The sequence below is a fragment of the Canis lupus genome, chromosome 14 (assembly GCF_003254725.2).
Source record: "Canis lupus dingo isolate Sandy chromosome 14, ASM325472v2, whole genome shotgun sequence".
NCBI classification, from domain to species: Eukaryota; Metazoa; Chordata; class Mammalia; order Carnivora; family Canidae; genus Canis; species Canis lupus.
The window spans coordinates 42,806,691-42,817,544 of NC_064256.1; positions in this window are offsets into that span (position 1 = coordinate 42,806,691).

The window sequence follows — 10,854 nt, forward strand, 5'->3', positions numbered from 1 at the left end:
CTCTGATGCTGGGAGTGGACCATTAAAAAGTGATTTCTTGGGCAGCCCCCGTGGCGCAGCGGTTTAGTGCCGCCTGCAGCCTGGGGTATGATCCTAGAGACCCGGGATCGAGTCCCACGTCGGGCTCCCTGCTTCTCCCTCTGCCTGTATCTCTGCCTCTGTGTGTGTGTGTGTCTCTATGAGTAAATAAATAAAATCTTAAAAAAAAAAAAAGTGATTTCTTGACCCTCAACATAATAGAAGCCTGGGCCACCGATCAAAGCTGTAGATGAGGGAGTCTCCAACTTCAGGCTCTTAAGTGAGTTGCTTGGGAAAGGCGCAGGCTCGTGGACCGGCGCCCCCAGGGCCTGATGGACACAGACAGCTGCGCATCTGCAAGTACCCCAGGTGGTGCTGTCTCAGGTGGTCTGTGGACCACACTTTGAAGAGCCCTGGCCTCCAGGCTAGGAATCATTCACTGTGTTGACAGGGAGCCAAGATTCACTGTGCAGTTCCTGTGTGCCAGGTGCTGGGCAAAGCGCCTTCATGGTCCTAATACATCTTATGCCACGAAGAGAAAATCCTTACAGAGATGCCAGTTTTGTCTCCATTAAAATCTCATGACTTGGAGGAAAAAAGTCACTTCTCTAAGCTCACATGGTGGCAGAACCAGGAATAGAAGCCAGTTCTGTCTGACTGCAAAGCCTTAGTCTCTTGTCACAAGGCGTCATGCTGCTCCTGTGGCATTTGGGGAACAATAATGGGCAGAGGCCAAGTTGTGTTTGGCAACAGTGCTTTATTACAGCTAAAAACCATTACACTGCCCTCAGTACAGCTGTCAGCCCCACAGCAAAGAAATGAGAGTATTGTGAAGAGACCAGCGAGCTTAAGAATCAGAGGAGCACCCCCCTGAAATTCACTTTCCGTGATCTAAATGTGTCATAAGGCTGGCCAGCCGAAGAAAACCCTTCCCAGGAGAGGACAGACGGCAGGAGACTTCATGATCTAAGTATGACCTTATCTTCTTATTTCTTTGTGTACGTATTTATTGCCCATCAGCCCCACTGGATAACAAGCTACCTGAGGGCAGAGGTGTTCTCCATTGTATCCCCCGTGCTTAACACAGTCCTGGCATGGAAGAGGCTCTCATGAAACCTTTGTGGAATGAACGAATGAATGAATGAATGAATGAGGTATAGGAAGAAGAAAGAAATGCTTCCCTTTCTTTCAGGAGCCTGGAGAGACTGCTTTGCTCTCAGATTGACCTGCTCGCCCTCGTTCGTGTGCGGAATGACAAGCTTGGAAGTACACAGCCCTCAAGACAGAAGCTTCAGGGCCCTGCCTTTGCCCCTACATCTCAAGGGAAACCGTTTGTGTTCAAGAGTTGGGAATGTTGTTGGTAAATCTCCAAAACTCCCGCATTTTACCACGGAATGGGAACAGGAGTCGGTGGGTGTCAAGGTCTCTGTGCCCCCAACCCCATGATCCCTGAATGACCCTTCAAGGAAGTGTCACCAGTAGATGGGAAAGTCATAAAATAGATGTGGCCCTGGACACATCCTGGTGGGAAAGCGAGACTATAACGCTGTGGCCCCTCCTGCTCTCTGCACGGTTTCTAACCTAGGATAGAAGCTACCCAAGGTGCACTGCTTTCTGGTGCTCTCCAAGGCTGCCTGCCTATACACCATCTCCAAGAAGCCTCAGAACTTGCCCCATTCCCGCAGGACAGCCTGAGAGCAGAAAAAGGCCCCATGTGCCTCCTAGGCAGTGGTGAGAAGTTGGTATGCCACTGCTCTGTCAAAGTGTCTAAATCATTAAATTCAAGGAGATTGAAATCATATCATGTATCTTTTCCAGCCGCAATGGTATGAAACTGGAAATCAATCAGAAGAAAAAAATCTGGAAAGAACATGATGTCTTAATCACTTCAGGCTGCTATAACAGAATACCATAGACTGAGTGGCTGATAAAAAAGTTCTCATAGCTCTAGAGGTCCAAGATCAAGGCACCAGGAGATGCAATGTCCAGTGAGGATCTGCTTCCTGGTTCGTGTGTCCTCACATGACAGAAAGGTTGAGGGAGCTCTCTGGAGTCTCTTCTGTAAGGGCGCTAATCCCATTCATGAGGGCTCTGCTCTCATGACCTAATCACCTTCCAAAGGCTTCACCTCCAAATACCATCACGTTGGAGATGAGGTCTCTACAGATGAGTTTCAAGGGAACATGCTCAGTTTACAGCATAAAGTCACCGAGATTTCCGCATCTAGAGTAACATACGTGGAGCTCCCCCCATTGCCTGTTCTCAGAGTCATAGGAATCCTGGAACTCTAGGGCTTCTTTTTCCAACTCTTTCTTTAAAAAAAAAAAAGTCTTCCAGAAGTACTCACCAGCTTCCATCAGACCACACAATTTTATGATCACCAAGGAGGTTGGGGTGGGGTGGGGGGGTCCCTGAATGCCTCACAGGGCTGCTCCAGCAGACCTGACTACTGATTCTATGAAAGCTGTTGGCAAAAATGGCCTTTGAGATTCAGTGTCCTCGAACCTTATTCGTTTCTTGCTACCATTTTTCTTTTCCCGTCACCTAATTCCAGTCGGTTCCTCCTTTCCTACTCCTTCCACCTCCTTTATCATCACTGCGCTGACATTCTTCCCCTCACGGGCCTGCCTTTCTCTCTCATGACCCTTTAAGCAGGCTTTGGCTACTAGGTATAGGTTGCCAAACTAGAGACTTGACCCCTGTGCTTCAGAGCCCACAAAAGATTGAGTGGTGTTTCCCTACTCTTTCCAAAGACGGGAACGGGGATTTTGACTTGGGAGAGCTGGAGTCGAGCTCTGATACCTTCTCAAAGCCAGGCCACCGGGTGGCACAGCTGAGTTCTCACTGGGACCAAGTTCCACCTGCAGTATTCCAGCAGCATCTGCCTTGACCTCCAAGAGCCCCGAGCCATGGTCATGTGTGCACATCTGGAACCACTGTTCAAGAGGATCTGTGGGTCTGAGGTGATTCAAGAATCAGGGTCCTTTACTTGCCAAACAAAACCCCTAAGCTGCCCTGTTTCTCTGCAACAGTCATAGCAGCCATTTCAGGAGGGGTCTCCTGGGGGCTGGTGGGTGACAGCCCCAGGCTGTGGGGTCCTCTGCCCAGATCATCTCTCCCACCACGCCTGCCACTGGCCCTGGGCGGAACGCATAAATGGTGCGGATGCCGTGAAGGCCGCCAGCCAGTGGAAGCCCTGTGAAGGACTTCTATTTATAGGGAAGGCATTCCTCCGGCACTCGGGCACCCTCCGGCCTGCTGAGAAGTCAGGCTGACAGATACCAAAGGGCAGGCCTGCAAACCTCCTCTGCCAAAGAAAGGCGTTGATCTGCCACAAACAATGGTAGGGTGGCCTTGGCATGATGTCAGAGGAGTTGACAGCAGCTGCCTATGCATTCCCACTCTGTGTTTGCAGCTGACCTTTGCCAGATACAGAGTAGTCTTGGATTTGGATTTTGGAGAATGAATCGCACCCAAAGCCAAGGATGGTCTAGCTCCAGTTGGCTTAACTAAGAAAATGGCAGTAAGCCATGGGTTGCTATTTCTGGCTGCCTATGTCTTTAGGGGCAACGTGATTGCTAAATGTGGGAGGACGGGTAGCCAGGGCCAGCGCAGGGCAATAGGCACAGTGGTCAGCCAGGGAGCCCAGGAGCCACCCCAAGGGCCTTCCTGGAGGGAGCTGTAGCATACAGTGGGGCTGTTTCTGGTAGAAACAGAAAAGACCACACCTCCACAAGTGAGTGAGACTCATGTCCCTGTGCAGCCTTCAGGTTATCATTCATCCTATTAACCTTGACCATCCCTGAGAAGCAGGCTAACCCACCCGGTGGTTGAGAATGTTCACTTTTAAGAAATAGAGCCAAGCTCATGTCCAGCCCAGCCACTTACTAGTGGTGAGACTTCAAGCCAATTAATTTATTTTCTTCAGTCCTCAGATTTTCCATTAGTTATTTGGGATAAATAACCCATAGAAAAACAAACCAAGGATACAGAGAGGCAATTCACTGAAGAAAAACTCCAAGGGGCCAATAAATACATGGAAATGTATTCAAGCTCTGGTTATCAGGAAAGTTAAGTAAGTTAAGGCAAGATCTCATTCTTGGAAATTCTTAAAAAGATTGATAATGTCCAGCACTGGCACAGAGGCACTGTCACATGCCGGTGGTGGGAATGTAAACCACATTACAGGATCATTTGTCAGTCTCTCCCAAATGTTTTATGTGCAAATCCTTTGACTTCACAGCCCCACTTCTAGGAATCTAGCCTGAAGAAATAATTGCGCATATGGATATGGATATGGATGTTCATTATGGTATTGCTTGTTATAGTCTCTTTTTAAAACAGGAAAGAAATGATCTGTTTGTCAGTAGCAGGAAGGTCGTAAGTCCCGGGCAGGTGAGTGCAGGTAGCCCTGTAGGTTCTGATATAGAAACCGTTTGAATATATGTGGTGAGAGGATGAGGACATCAAGACGGAGAAAGATGTTCGCTTTTTACTCTTTTTACTGAAATCTAGATTTTTGCATCTTTTACAATATGCATTGTCAGATCATCGCTGTTCACTCTAGAGTGGTCAGAGCAAGACTTTTGCAATGGGCGGACTGCAGTACAGCAGAGCTCTGAGGAAGAGTTTGAAAGCAGGGGTTCAGATCCGAGCATGTGAAATCTCAGATGCCTCTTAGACATCCCAGGAGAGATGCTGAGTGGGCAATTAGCTAGAGACCGATGTGGGGTTAGGGGATCCCATTCAAGGAGGAGACCCCCTGGCATTATGGGCACGATGGAGAGGAGTTCCATCACCAAAAGAGGGTGGGCGCTCAGAGCCAACCGTAGTGGGCACCCAAGCCCTGGATTCTGGTGCCCTTGGCGTGAGTTGAGTTCCGCTATGCTCTTAAACACTTGCCGTGTTTCCATCGCTTCTTCCCACCCATTGGCATCGTTGGCACCTTATGAAAGGCTCCCTCCATCTTATTGCTCTGCTTCCTGCTTTTCCTTTGAACCTATACCTCAGTCTGTCTGAACTCTTTCAATCTCTTCAGTCCCCAGATTTGCCTTCACTTGACATCCTATCTTTTGCTCCTCCAGCTCCAAGCTTTGTGACTGCAGGGAAGCCCTTCCCACTCTTCCCACTGAGTAACTCCTCCTGTTGCTCTTACCGACCGTGGTCAAGATCCAGCCCAGGCATGGCCCAGACCCCTTACTCAGATGTCAACATTTGCATGCTTTTTTTTTTTTTTTTTTGCAGTTACTCATTGTATTCCCCAAAAGCAGCCTTATTATTATTATTAATAATAATATTATTATTAACACCATCATTTTTATTATTATCCCAGCCATCTTGACAGATGAGAAAATTGAAGTTTATTTTTTTAAAGATTTTATTTCTTTATTTGAGAGAGCATGAGTGGGAGGAGGGGCAGAGGGAGAGGGAGAAGCAGATTCCTCACTGAGCAGGAAGCCTGATGTGGGGTTCGATCCAGGGACCCTGAGATCATGACCTGAGCCAAAGGCAGATGCATAACTAACTGAGCCACCCAGGTGCCCTGAAAATTGAAGTGTGAAGAGGGAAAATAACCTGCCCAAATCCACCCAAATGAGATGTGTCTTAACATTCTATTGCTGGGTGACAAATTGCCACAAACTCAGCAACATACAACAGTGCACATGGACTATTTCATGGTTTTAGTGCTTCTGGTACTTGGGTGCATCTTAGCTGGGTGCTCTGCTTCAGGGTGTCTCAGGTGCTGCAATCAGAGTGTCAGCCAGGGCTAGGGTTTCATCCGAAAGCTCAACTGGGCAAGGATCTGCGTTGAAGATTCTCAGCAGTTGTTGACAAAATTCAGTTCCCTTGAGCTATGGGTCTGAAGACCTCAAATTCTTGCCAGCTGTTGGCAGGAGGCTGCTCTCCTCCGCTCGTCACCGTGGGGGCCTGTGTGATGTGGCCACTTCCTTCATCAGGGTGTGAGCCAAGAAAACAACAGATAGAGTCTGCTAGCAGGACAGAGCCTATAATCTTTATAACCTAATCTCAGAAGGGGCATCCCGACATCTTTGCTGTATCCTGTTGCCTGGAAGAAAGCTGCTAGGCCTGCCCACGCTCAAGGGGAGGGACCGTGGCAGGAGCGGGATCGCTGGGGAACTTCTGAGTCAGGCTGCCACAGGAAGTAACATCTGAGCTTTCAGCTCAGATCTGTGAACCTCCAATGTTTGGGTTCTTCTTCCTCTGCATGGCTGGATCCTCACAGTTGTTCCCTGCTGTGGCATGAACAAAAAAGTAAAGGTAACATCACTTTCCCTGTGTGACTCCCTCAACTAAAAACTCTTAGCCAGTGTTACTGAGTAACCTGATTTTAATAAGCAAGAAGGGGAGTTTCAAATTAACATACGTATCCACAACAAAGTGTGATTCAAAGCTGAGTAGCTAACGTGGTGCAGAGAGGAGCACATGGTGCCATGTTATAAAGGTGGCTGATACAACTATTGGCCCTTTCCAAGCCACTCCTGAACCCGCAGACCACTGGCAAATAATCTTCATAGGCCCAACCCAACAAATTGCCCTTTTTATGAAACGCTGACACTCTGGAGAGGGAGGCGGGTCAGAGGAGCAGGAGAAAACCAGCCATGACATCGTCACCCCAACCTTCTCTATGAACCATCCTCTTCCAAGCTGCTCAGGTGGGCACAGACTTCAGTCTGGGTGATGAACCAACAATCCTGATTGGCAGCATGTCCTGTGGTGACAGCTGGGAGGGATGGTTAGTGTCTGCCCTCTCTGCCCATTCCCCCCACCAACACCGCCGCTCCCTGGAAACTTCTGATGGGGACCGTTTCCAGCACAGAGGCTTCTTGGCAGCCCATGTGACTGTCTCACATTCCTCTGCTCCCATGCCTGTTTCTCAGGCCGCTGCTGGATGAGGCTCTCTCCCCACTGCCCCCACCTGCTAGAATGGTCACTTGGTTTCCATGACCCCCATTCATCCCCACATCTGGGACAGTCTGTCTCTAGCTTGTCTCACATGGGCTATTTAATTAATAATGATTTATTAAGAACTCACTACAGAAGCACCTGGCTGGCTTGGTCGGTAAAGCATGCAACTCTTGATCTTGGAGTCATGAGTTCAAGCCCATCATTGGGCATAGAGATTTCTTAAAAAACAAAAAAAACAAAAAAAAAAAAAAAGAGAGAAAAAAAAAGAAAGAAAAGAAAAGAAAAAGAACTCCCTATAGGTGGATATTCTTCTAGGTACTGATAAAAAGATATTCCCTATATGTGGACATACATACACCTCTATGAGGTAGAGGCTAAGAGCCCCACTTACAGGTCAGATCCTGCCATTTAGTGGCAGTGGGCTCCACTTTGGCAGGTTACTTAAACTTTCTGAGCCCCAATTTCATCTTCTGTAACGGAGAGATCATTATTCCTACCTTGTAAGACTGGGGTGAGAATTCAGGGAGATGATTTGTGTACAGCACTTAGTACTGTGCCAAGCACCTAATAAATATTTAACAGTACTTCTGTGTGATCAGCGCAGGACAGACCATTAGCAGCAATTTCCCACCCATGCCAACCTGGAGGTCCATGAAGACCGGGACCATATCTTTTGACTTCAAAGCTACGGCCTCGATACCTAGCACGACACCCGGCACAGGGTAAGGGCCTCCTAAACATTTGTGGGACAGGTTAATAAATGAATAAGTAATACTGCAGTTAATGACAAAATATTTATCCAGTTCAACTTTCCAGGGAGCCCGAAGATCTCCCAATGTTGCCTAATTCCGTTTCAAAGTCCACCTTGGATGATAAGCAGCAAGTTTGGCCACCTAAGCAGCTGACCAAGGTCTAAAGGAGTAAGTAGACGGGGACTCAGATTCAGACTCTCAGCTCATGACTCCCACGTACCGAGTGTGCTGACATCATCTTCCCAACTGATTTAGCAAATAAGGAAAAGCCCTTCTGAATGGGGACTTTCTAATTTGTTGTGACCGTGAGTCATGTTGAAAGAAACCAATCCGTCCCGGGCTTGGTGCTGAGCGATGGTGGGGCACAAGGAGCTGCCTTCTACTTGTCGGTCCGAGAGTATGGTCTGCACGTCCCTGCAGAGTTCACCCAGTTCCCCTGTGGGTTGTTTTCCTGCATGGTAAGGTTATCTGCTCAAGCATGACCAGCAGCCATACTTGGAGATTGAGAACAAATCTCAGTATCAGGTGATCTGGCTTCTCTTGCCAGCCAGCTGCACCAGCTGGGTGACCTTGGACACATTTACTTAATGTCTTTGCATTTTCATTTTCTCCTCTGAAAAGGAGGGCAAGTCACACCTTATAAGGATTTCACGATATGATGTAAGACAAAAAGGGCCCTGCATAGGTCCTAAAGCATGCTTGTGGCATTGAGATCTGAATGCAGGGCCAGCATCAATCGCCCCATGTGGTGACAGGCCTGGGAAAAATCTCCTAGTCCCCTGAATCTCCCCCAGAGCTGGCCTGATTTCCACTGGTACTTGGGGTGAGGTGGTGATTTTCAAGATTTATTTCAGAACAGAACCCTTTTGTCCAGCAAACGTAACATGGGATGGAACTGAAATATATGAAGCTAATGACGGGGAGTCACCTGTCAGAGCAGAGCTGGGGACAGCCTGGATCTTTGCCTCTGATCTATCCCTTGAGATTCTGAGGCAGCCTCCCACGTGTCTCCCAGAGCCCCCAAGCTTCCCAGAATTTGGTTTGAAAACGACTGCACCAAAGTATTTTACATGGCCCCTGTTGAACTACTAGTCATATCGACACATTATTATAATACAAATGCTAACTATTATATTATTCTTATACTGTATTGCTGACATTTACCGCGGTGGTTCGCAAACTTCAGCTTGCGTCAGAATCACCTGGAAATCTTATTAAAACACAGATTATTGGGCCCCACACCCAGAGTTTCTGATTCAGTTCCTTTGAGGTGGCACTGAGAATTTGCAATTCTAACAAATTCCTAGGGATGCTGATGCTGGAGTCTGGGGACAACACTTGGAGAACCTACTGACTTAACGTGCACTTTCTATGGGACAGGCACTACACTGGGCACTTTACTTGGGTAGTGTTACTTCATGCTCCTGAGAACACTGTGAGGTAGGGATTGTGCCATTGAGAACCCTTATTTACAGATGAGGAAATGAAGGCTTAGAGAATCTAAATAATTTGCTCAAGGTCTGCAGGTATTGAGTGGAAGATTCCAGTCCAGGTGTGATTCCAAAGTCCTTGCTCTTCACCATAGCATTAAAATGAAAATGTGTTATGTGGAGGGGATGGGCATACTTATTGCCATATACTTATTTTCATTCATTGAACTGATATAAATGAGTTAATGAAGTCAACAGGCTCTGAGAGGAAGGATTCCAGCATAGTGTGAGGTTTCATGGAGAGCAGAAAAACGAGACAAAACGGGGATGTTTGAAGAACAGACCACAGTTTACTGACGTCTGCCTATTTGGGGCACCTGGGAAGCCACCCAACTTCTCAGGATACCCTGGAGATATTTGACCAAGTGAAGCAGTACTTGTGACAAAGGATAGAAAACAAATTTTACTTGATTGTTGATTGATCGATTACTTCATTTACTTACAAAAATTTACTAAATATTCTGGGTGCTATTTGGTGATGGGGGTTACTACGGGAAGTAAAATAGGCATGGTCCATGATTCTCAGGACTACAGTACACTCAATCTTATTACATCTAGTAACAATTTTACCCAAGTCTTGAAATTTTAAAATTCAGCTTTGGCCACATGATTCTTTTTTTGTCTCAGCCCTTTGGTTCTGACTCTTCCAAGTCTTATTATCTTATATTATTCACTCTGTCTGTTGACCTAGTGACTAATTTCCAATCTGATTCATGCAGTTCAACCCAGTTCTGACATCATGATCTCAAAAGTCTTCTCAATGGATCTTTTTAAAAATTCTTGATTATGGACAGGATTTGGCTGGTATTTGGTAATTGGTAACTTGCAAATATGACTAATAGGTGGAGGATTTTTAATTGGTCTGCTCTTGTGTTCTTATTCATTACTGTTAATTATCCAATGTGTCTGATTTGCCAAGTGGATGCTTAATGAATGGCCTAATACTGGAGCTGGAACCATAGCCAGGTCCAAGAGACCATGGTCCTGGGAGGCAGGTTCATGCAGTTCTCCATTCTGTTACATAGGACCCTTCCTTTTAGAGGTTTGACGAGGCCACATCCCATCCTGGAGATAACGTAACACTGTTTGATTGAAAGGAAATGAGGCAGCCCCGATGGCCCAGCGGTTTGGCGCCGCCTTCAGCCCAGGGTGTAATCCTGGAGACCCGGGATCGAGTCCCACATCGGGCTCCCTGCATGGAGCCTGCTTCTCCCTCTGCCTGTGTCTCTCCCTCTCTCTCTTTCTGTGTCTCTCATGAATGAATAAATAAAATCTTAAAAAAAAAAAAAAGAAAGAAAGAAAGGAAATGTCCCCTGCACCTTGGGCCCCACTCACATGCTCTGTTGAAAACTAATTTGGGGAGATGCTCTGTGTTACCTGTTCCAATTTGGATTTGCTCACTCCGGCGAAGTCATGACCTATAAAAAAAGTAATAGTATAAGTAGTCCTCACAGCTGGCATGTCAAATTTCAAAGGATCATGTGAAAGAAAAAAAATTACAAGGGAAGAAAGGAATGCTAGGAAAGAAAGCTAGTAAAAGATTCATGATTGATGCGAAACACGGTTTTCACTGTGAGCTCAAGAAAACCTAGAGCCACAATTTCCGGCTCTCTAATCTGTAGATTGGTTGCATTAGAAACAAAACTAAATGTAAGCTTCAAAGTAAG